General features: G+C 36.3%; 2 non-coding genes across 2 annotated transcripts; both read right to left on the bottom strand.

Annotated features, from left to right (window-relative positions):
• Nucleotides 1-211: 211 nt before the first annotated feature.
• On the bottom strand, nt 212-290 carry LOC137819930 (small nucleolar RNA R160). Its single transcript, XR_011082490.1, has one exon. It is a non-coding gene; the product is annotated as a small nucleolar RNA R160 (small nucleolar RNA).
• A 264-nt stretch (nt 291-554) lies between these two features.
• Nucleotides 555-634, bottom strand: LOC137819931 (small nucleolar RNA R160). Its single transcript, XR_011082491.1, has one exon. It is a non-coding gene; the product is annotated as a small nucleolar RNA R160 (small nucleolar RNA).
• Nucleotides 635-9,066: the final 8,432 nt, after the last annotated feature.

The raw sequence follows: 9,066 nt of genomic DNA, 5'->3' as shown, positions 1-9,066 counted from the left end.
GATTAAATTTCCCAATAGCATCAAGATGTTCACGGGGAGAAGGATGAAAAAAGGTTGACAAAATGCAATGTCTAAAGGCTTCTTTCTAAACAAAAGAAGGGGAATGTACTACAGCCATTAGAATTTGATCCCCCTTCTCACATTATCATACAGGAAAAACAAACCACCAATTAAAATGAGAAAACACAACTGTCAGTGGAAACACAAGCTAAGCAATCAGAGAACTTTGAAGACCATTTGAAATGATGATTCCACATCAGATTCAGATATTAAAATCTCATCACTTTGCTAGCCTTTGATAGTTCATTTTTTTCCTTGTCTACTTCTAATAACTGAAACCAAATCAGAGAATGCAGCATCAACTGCGATATCAACAAATAAATAAAAATTTCGAATGATATACAACTAAAGCCAAAAAACTTTGAAAAATACTAAATGCTATGCATCAAATACAAACAACAAGGACTTGAAACACTCATTGTCACACCACCACCAAAACATTCAAAAGTAATTAACCCATCGAACCAACTAATCTAATTACAACAACAGAGTAAAGCAATCAGAGAACTTTGAAGACCTTATGAAACAGTATATCCTCATCAGTCTCAGACAAGTTTGATTTCATCATTTCGCTTTGCTCATTGAATAGTACAAATCACTGTAACACAAACTATTTGGCAAAAACTTGAAAATTGGGCTAAAACAGAACACCCAATAACATGAATTTCGATTGCCAAGGATAAATTTTGCACCTGAAAAACCCTATCTCGTAATTTCCTTGCATCTAAACTTTGAGATGCAAAGGGCTACATGGTGCATCATGTTATCAATCAGTGTCAAAACCGAATCGAATCAAATGGAACAACAGAGAAAAAAAAAAGGTACTAAGGCGGCACCGTGGGAAAGCATATGTAAAGTAGTTGGTTAGATTTGTGAAGCCGGTGTCTTCATCTTTATATATACTACTGGGAGTACATGGGCAATTAGGGTTTAGTTTTTTTTCTGTTTCCTTTGTTTGACCTAAACAAAATAAATTTTAAGTTTTGTTTTCTAAATATGTTTTGTTTTCTTCTATTTGTAATATTTTTTATTTTTTGGATTCTATTTAGTATTTTTGTATATGAAAAAAAATAGACTCTACTAAGAATTCTCAAAATATTTTAATTTTTCTTTTAATATTTTAAAAAAATTATCACAAATTTTACTTTACATTTGAGTTCAATAATATTTTTTATATTGTTCTAAATATGTTTTATTTTCTTCTATTTAAAATCATTTTTCTAAATTTTTGGATTCTAGATATATTATATTGTCTCTATTCTCAAAATATTTTATTTTTTCCTTTTAAACACTTTAAAAAGTTATCAAAACTTTTATTTTACGTGCAAGAAAAAAATCACTTAAATAAGTTTTTTTTCTTGAATACATTTTGTTTTCTTCTATTTCTAATAATTTTTCTTATTTGTTATTCTAAAAAAAAGTTGACGATATTAAAAGAACTTTTTTCAAAAATATTTTTTTAAATACTAAAATAAACATGTACAACTTTTATTTACGAAGACCTATTTACTTGTCCATGTAATAGGGATGATAATTGGATGATGCGTAAATGTTTTTCATTAGTTCAGTTCTTGTTGGTTGACCTCCTCGTCGATTGACCTTGACGACAAGCTCTAGTCCAATCTCCTTCTTTTAGAATATGTTTTATCTCTTGTAGCTCTGGAACGTAGCTCCGTTGAAGTGGAGGGGGCTCTACCTATTGAGTGCACTCTAACGATCAAGTCAGTAAGGGCTTACTAAAATTTAAGAAGTATTCAGTTTCAGTCTCAGAAACAACGTACCTTTTAGCAAGCCTCTTTTATAGTTTATCTCTTGTAACAACTTTCTCTCATGAGAATCTAATCTCAACTGAAAGCATACTCAACAGGAAACACATTCTGTTTATGGACGCTTTATCTCAAGGTGCTACAACAGAAAATAATATTATCTCTAAGGAGAGCATAAAATAATAACAGAACAACCACTTGCCAGCAGAGCACCAACTTATGTGCCAACATCAGGGGAATATTTTGCTTACGTGGGCACTTTACTCATTGTTCAACGTTATCTTTTATCACACATGCAACTTAACCATTATGTGCCCTATAACACACGTACTCAAGTTAAAAGAAATATTTACTTGACCTAGGCACCACATGTACTATACATACCCGTGGGTTCAAAAATACCCTTTACTAGTAGCCTTATACTAACGTATAAAACGGTTATTTTAATTATGCCACAACGGGCTTACCAATAAAACTGAGCCAAACTCATGGCTTGCACCCTGGGCCCAATAACCGAGTTGACCTACCTACTCCATGCACCAAGCTCCGACCACTGAGCACTGAGCACTCTGTCCAGTACACTAGCCCTCAAGCTCGAGCTGAGCTTGGCTAAGCAAAGAGTCTTTCAAGTGTTTTGGCGGCTGACACGACGGTTTCTCAGTGGGTAGGTGATAACCCAGTAAACCTCAACTAGCTTAAGCCAATGCATGTCCCGTTACTTAACTTAGTAAACCTCGACTAGCTTAAGCATATCAACTACTGTAAATGCGGAAAACTCGTTTCTTTAGCTAACTCATCTCTACATCAAGAAATCAATGCTCAATCTAGGCATGAAAAACCTTGGGGTTCGCAAAGAACCTACCTTTTGACGAACCACACACACACCTAGCTAAGGCAAGCTCATGCTCACTCTCGACTTGCATAGGTGTACCTCGCAAACTTGGCCCAAGTAAAACTGTGGTTGATGGCCAATTAAGGGATGAGTGACCGAAGTGCTTAATTATTTGTAAACATTATCTACTCATACCCTTCGAGCTCTTTATCATTTACCAGTAATTCCACTTGCTATCTTTTAATTACCTTGTCATATTTTGATGCTTTTTGCAAATCCATGCCATATAGAGTTCGACTAGCTTAAGCACAACAACTTGTGTTAACACACATGCGCTTAAGTATAACAACTACACATACGGATAACTTATCACTTAAGCTAACTCGTTTTATCATGGAATAACAAAGATAACAAGAATTCATCTTTAACAAATAACTAACCTTTTGTTGAACTATACCTCATAGCCACTACAAGCTAATGCTCAAACTTGGCGTATATAGGTGTATATCTCGATCTCACTCGATTTTGCTATGTCGAGTGCTTACTTAGATGTTTACACTTTCCTTGGCTTGACTGTTTGACTCTACGTTGAGTAAAGTTCATTCATTTCTGAGAGTGTCTGAACTTGGATACTTGTTCGTATGCCAAGCCACCCTCCAACCATCGTAGGTATAGGTGGGGGATTCCACTACACATTACGCACCGAGCCAGGTCGACTTACCATGCATTTTATACAACTTAGTGATAGTACTCATCTATAGAGCGCCTAAACTTGGATGGTCATAATGACACCGAGCTAAGTCGTCTTACCTGCCTATAGATGACCAATTTACACTCAGAGTGCCTACTCGGATAATCTCACCGAGACAGATCGACTTACCTGACAACAAAAAATCAACTTATACATAGGGCGCCTACTCAGATCATCTTACTGAGACAGGTCGTCTTACCTGTCAACAGAAAATCAACCTACACGCAGGGCGCTTACTCGAATAATCTTACTGAGAATGGTCGTCTTATCATGTGCCTGCTCGGCTAACTATGTCATATGAATGTATGCATAAATGATTTGCCAACTATACTGACCTTTACCCTGAACGTTGCATGGCTAACATAATATAAACTTGCTAACCTTAGTGAAATGAAACGCATAAAGGAATAAAATTGACTCTTAACAAATAGACTAACCTTTTGATGATCAACATGCTTCTAGTCGGTCAAATAGTCCATTACTTCAACTTGATCGGGTTGATCCAAGCTCAGACTTAGTCGGACGATGAGTTTTGACTATACTTGCACCTAAGTCGGGTTCTCCTACTGTGTGATCACTGCATTTGTTCCAGGTTAACTCCCCTCACAGGGCGCCTACTCAAATAGCTACATCTACTCTGGGCTAGGTCGTCTTACCATGTGTTAGTTCAGATGACCACACCTGTTTCAAGTCAATTCATCACACAGGGCACCCATACTCGGGTAGCTATGTCTGCTCCGAGTTAGGTTGTCTTACCATGTGCTCAATCGGACAACTTCACCCCCATAAATTTCCCATAAACAAGTTTATTACTTGATGACCTTATTAAAAAACCCCTGAGGCTTGCTGCCTTCCACGTTCATGGGATGACTCCACCGTCCTGAATTTCCAGCCGATAAGCTCCGTCGTCCAACACTTCTATGATCTTGTATAGTATTGTACTGCCTTTACTGTCGAGCTACAGTAGGATATAATCCTTTGTCATTCGCGACACATCAGTTATGACAAATTTGTCAAAGTGTTTGATCTTTGTTGCATATATCTCCTTTTTTCTTTTGCCATAGAGTTAAAATTGAAATATACGTTATGATTAATAAAGTTTACTAGAACAATGATTGTAGACTGTGAACTAGTACACCAAGTAAGTTCCCAGGAAAGAGAGGTGGGTCACCAACGGACGCCCTTAAATACCAAGTCTTTCATCGCCAGAACTTTCCTAGACATCTACTATTACACTATTACGCTCTATATCCAGTAACAAGAATAGTTTCTCCTGTATGATAATGTTGATGATGACAATATCACAACAAATTTAACTGATAGTTAATCACTCACGTCCTCTTCATGATAACAGATTTACATATATTCGTTATTTTCATAATAATATGATAACAAATTTAAACAATAATAATTATATCTTTCATATTCAGACTAATATCACAACAGACTTAAAAGACAATAATCATTTATGTTATCTTCATAATAACATGATAACAAATTTACATATATCTGTTATTTTCATAATAATATGATAACAAATTTAAACAATAACAATTATATCTTTCATCTTCAAAATAATATGACAACAGACTTAATCATCTATGTTATCTTCAGAATAACATGATAACAAATTTACATATATATGTTATTTTCATAATAATATGATAACAAATTTAAACAATAACAATGATATCTTGCATCTTCAGAATAATATCACAACAGATAAAATATTTCTTTATCTTTTATCTTCAAAATAATATCATAACAGATAAAATATCTCTTTATCTTTTATCTTAAGAATAATATCACAACAGATAAAATATCTTTTTTATCTTTTATCTTCATAATAATATCACAACAAATATAATGTCCCTTTATCTTTTATCTTCAGAATAATATCACAACAGATAAAATATCTCGTTATCTTTTATCTTAACAATAATATCACAATAGATAAAATATCTTTTTATCTTTTATCTTCATAATAAAATCACCACATATAAAATATCACTTTATCTTTTATCTCCAGAATAATATCACAACGAATAAAATATCTCTTTATCTTTTATCTTAAGAATAATATCACAACAGATAAAATATCTCTTTATCTTTTATCCTCAGAATAATATCACAACAGATAAAATATCTCTTTATCTTTTATCCTCAGAATAATATCACAACAGATAAAAATCTTTATCTTCTATCTTAAGAATAATATCACAATAGATAAAATATCTCTTTATCTTTTATCTTAAAAATAATATCACACAACACACAAAATATCTCTTTATCTTAATTACCTTTTTTGGGCTGACCAACATCTAGGTTGAGCTCAGGACCCACCTCTTGGGCCTAAACAACGAGATGACCTCCCCAAACACTTGGGCCAAGATGACGAGCTTTCCTACATGGTACACAAGCCCCCTGTCTTACCTGCCACTAGGTAATCATTTACTCACAGGGCACCCATACTCGAGTGGTCGTACTGACACTGAGCTAGGTCGACTTACCGTGTGCTAATTCAAGTAAAAATATCTTAGCTGAAATGCAACTTGAGGTTTGCCACGTTCTACGCTCGAGGAATAGCCTCAACTAGTCAGCCTAGGCCTTTTTGTTTGCTGCTTGGAGGGCTCTCATGGTCTCCATGATTTGCTGCAAAGTGGGGTCCTCGCTCCATTCATATCCTAGTGGACCTTGCCTCGTGTTCCTCATTACATCAGAAAACTCAAACACAATTGTGGATGGGATCAGGTTTTATCGGGCCCCACGGTGGGCACCAAATGTTCTTGCCAATTGACCTCCTCATCGCTTGACCTTGGCCACAAGTTCTAACCCGATCTACTTCTTCTGGAATATGTTCTATCTCTTGTAGCTCTAAAACGTAACTTCGTTGAAGTAGAGGGGGTCCTACCTGTTGAGTGCACTCCGACGATCAAGTCAGTAAGGGTTTACTAGAATTTAAGAAGTATTCAGTTTCAGTCTAAAAAGCAACGTACCTTTACCAAGGGTCTCAAGCCCATTTTATAGCTTATCTCTTGTAACAACTTTCTCTCATGAGAATCTAATCTCAGCTGAAAGCATACTCAACAAGAAAACATTGTGTTTATGGACGCCTTCTCTCAAGGTGCTACAACAAAAAAGAATATTATCTCTAAGGAGAGCATAAAATAATAACAGGACAACCACTTGCCAGCAGGGCACCAACTTATCTGCCAGGGGAATATTCTGGTTATGTGGGCACTTTACTCATGGTGCAACGTTATCTTTTTATCACACTTGCAACTTAACCACTATGTTCCCTAGAACACACATACTCAAGTTAAAATAAACATTTACTTGACCTAGGCACCACATGTACTATACATACCCCTAGATTAAAAAATACCCTTTACTAGTAGCCTTATACTAACGTATAAAAAGGTTATTTTAATTATGCCACAACGGGCTTACCAATAAAACTGAGTCAAACTCATGACCCGCACCTTGGGCCCAATAGTCGAGCTGACATACCTACTCCATGCATCGAGCTCCGACCACTGAGTAGTTATAAGATGGGCTTGAGTCCCTTGGTAAAGGTACGCTGTTTCCGAGACTGAAAATGAATACTTATTTAATTTTAGTAAGCTCTCACTGACTTGATCGGTGGAGTGTGATCAACTGGTAGAACCCCCTATATTTCAGGGGAGCCACGTTCCAGTGCAACAAGAAGACGTAGAACAGATTCCAGAAGAGACAGATCGGATGTGGAACTTCTCACCAGAGTCAACCGACAAGAACAAGTTCATCTCATTGAACAATTGAAAATGAGAATAAGATGTTCTCATATGAAATCATGAACCATAAATAAAATTATTATTTAATTTAATGAAATTGATGTTTGTGTTCCATCAAATACAATACATTATTTGAACGAAAATCGTATAATGAAAAAATGTGTAATCAAGGTTATGATAAGAAGATAAATACATTACGAATCTGAGAGAACTTCAGAGAGAATGAAAAGTTGTGTGGAAAAATAAAGAAATAAGGGTTATCCAGATGAAATGAATCTAAAGATAAGATAGTATAGTGAAGATAAATATTTTAGGTCACCTAATAAACTGAGTGTTTTAGTAATTTAAAATGAAAATAACATAGATATACGGATGGGTAGGGAACGAGACGGGACGAATATGTACATACTCATTCATATCTCCAAACCCAATTTAAAAAACCAGGTAGTATCTGTTTTCCCCGACTAACTTAGATCGGGTCTTGGAGGTGGATTCTGGGCCGACCTTCCAATGTTGCTGCTTTGAGATGCTTAAAGTCCACAATGAGGGGAGCTCCACCTGTTGACAAGACTTCAACGATCAAGTCAGTGAGAGCATATAAATATGAGTATAGTGTGCAATATCTGGAATGACACTTACCTTTGTTGAGGGTCTTGAGGTCCTTTTATAATATTCGTAGATCCTCCTTTAGGAGTTAGTAACTACAAAATAATTTGTTAATATATCCTCTTTATTTCAAAGGTGTTGATAAAAAGAGCATTATTTCTAATTGCTTATATTTTTTGGATTCAAGATAAATATCTATGGTTTAATTGATTCAGTTATGCGTTCAGTTGTTTTTATGTTTATTTATGCCTTTTAATGTATATGCCAGTTGTTAGGGTCGACTCCTTTCGGGGCCAATGGGCCTATTAATATTTGTGCCAAGTTAACTATTTTGTTTTTTTAAATTAAGTAGGCCAAGATAGTACACTTAATACATTATCCATACCCTATTGTTCTCGCCAGTTGACCTTCGGGTTGACTGGATGGGCAAGCTCCACTTCTAATCTGTTCAAAAAAGAAAGCATTAAAACAAAACATCTTAACTGAAGTAAAACTTGAGGTTTGTCCACGTTTCATATTCGAGGAATGGCTCCCCCCTCTAGGTTTTCTAGCCTGTACATTCCATTCCTGAGCACCTCGACTACGTGAAACGGACCAGTCCGCTTCAGAGATAACTTATTTTCTAACTGATAGGGATGGGCCTTTCGCATCACCAAGTCAACAACCTCGAACTGGCAAGGTCTCGTCTTGGTCTTTTTTCCTCAACTCCACCCTCCTCTTTAAAGCCTCCAAGTTAATGCGGGTATGCTTGCGCACCTCGTCTAGCAAGTCCAAATTCGCCTTCCTTCCTTCGTTGGATTCCTCCAAAACAAAAACTTGGAACCATGGGAGTTCTCCTTTATTTCCATTGGTATCATGGCCTCTGACCCATATACCAAACTAAAGGGCGTCTCTTTGGTTGTTAACTGGGGGTGGTGTGGTAGGCCCACAAGATTTTGGGAACTTCCTCTGACCAAGTTCCATTTGCCTTCTCCAACCTCCTTTTCAACCCCCTCAACAAGACTCTGTTAGCATATTCTACTTGACTATTCGTTTGAGGGTGTTCTACCGAGACGAAGATCTGCTTTATCCCCAGCTCCAAGCATAGCTTACCCAACTGTTGACTAGAAAATTGGGTTCCATTGTCGGACACTAGGTGCCTCGGGATCCCAAAACGACACACAATATTCTTCCACACAAAATGTTGCACCTTGTGAGCGGTTATTTGTGCAACCGGCTTTGCTTCGACCCACTAGGTGAAGTACTTGATTGCCACAATAAGGTATTTCATCTGCCATA

The sequence above is a fragment of the Phaseolus vulgaris genome, chromosome 10 (assembly GCF_000499845.2).
Source record: "Phaseolus vulgaris cultivar G19833 chromosome 10, P. vulgaris v2.0, whole genome shotgun sequence".
Taxonomy (NCBI): Eukaryota; Viridiplantae; Streptophyta; class Magnoliopsida; order Fabales; family Fabaceae; genus Phaseolus; species Phaseolus vulgaris.
The sequence above is the reverse complement of the archived record's forward strand: the minus strand, read 5'-3'. Positions and strand labels throughout refer to the sequence as shown.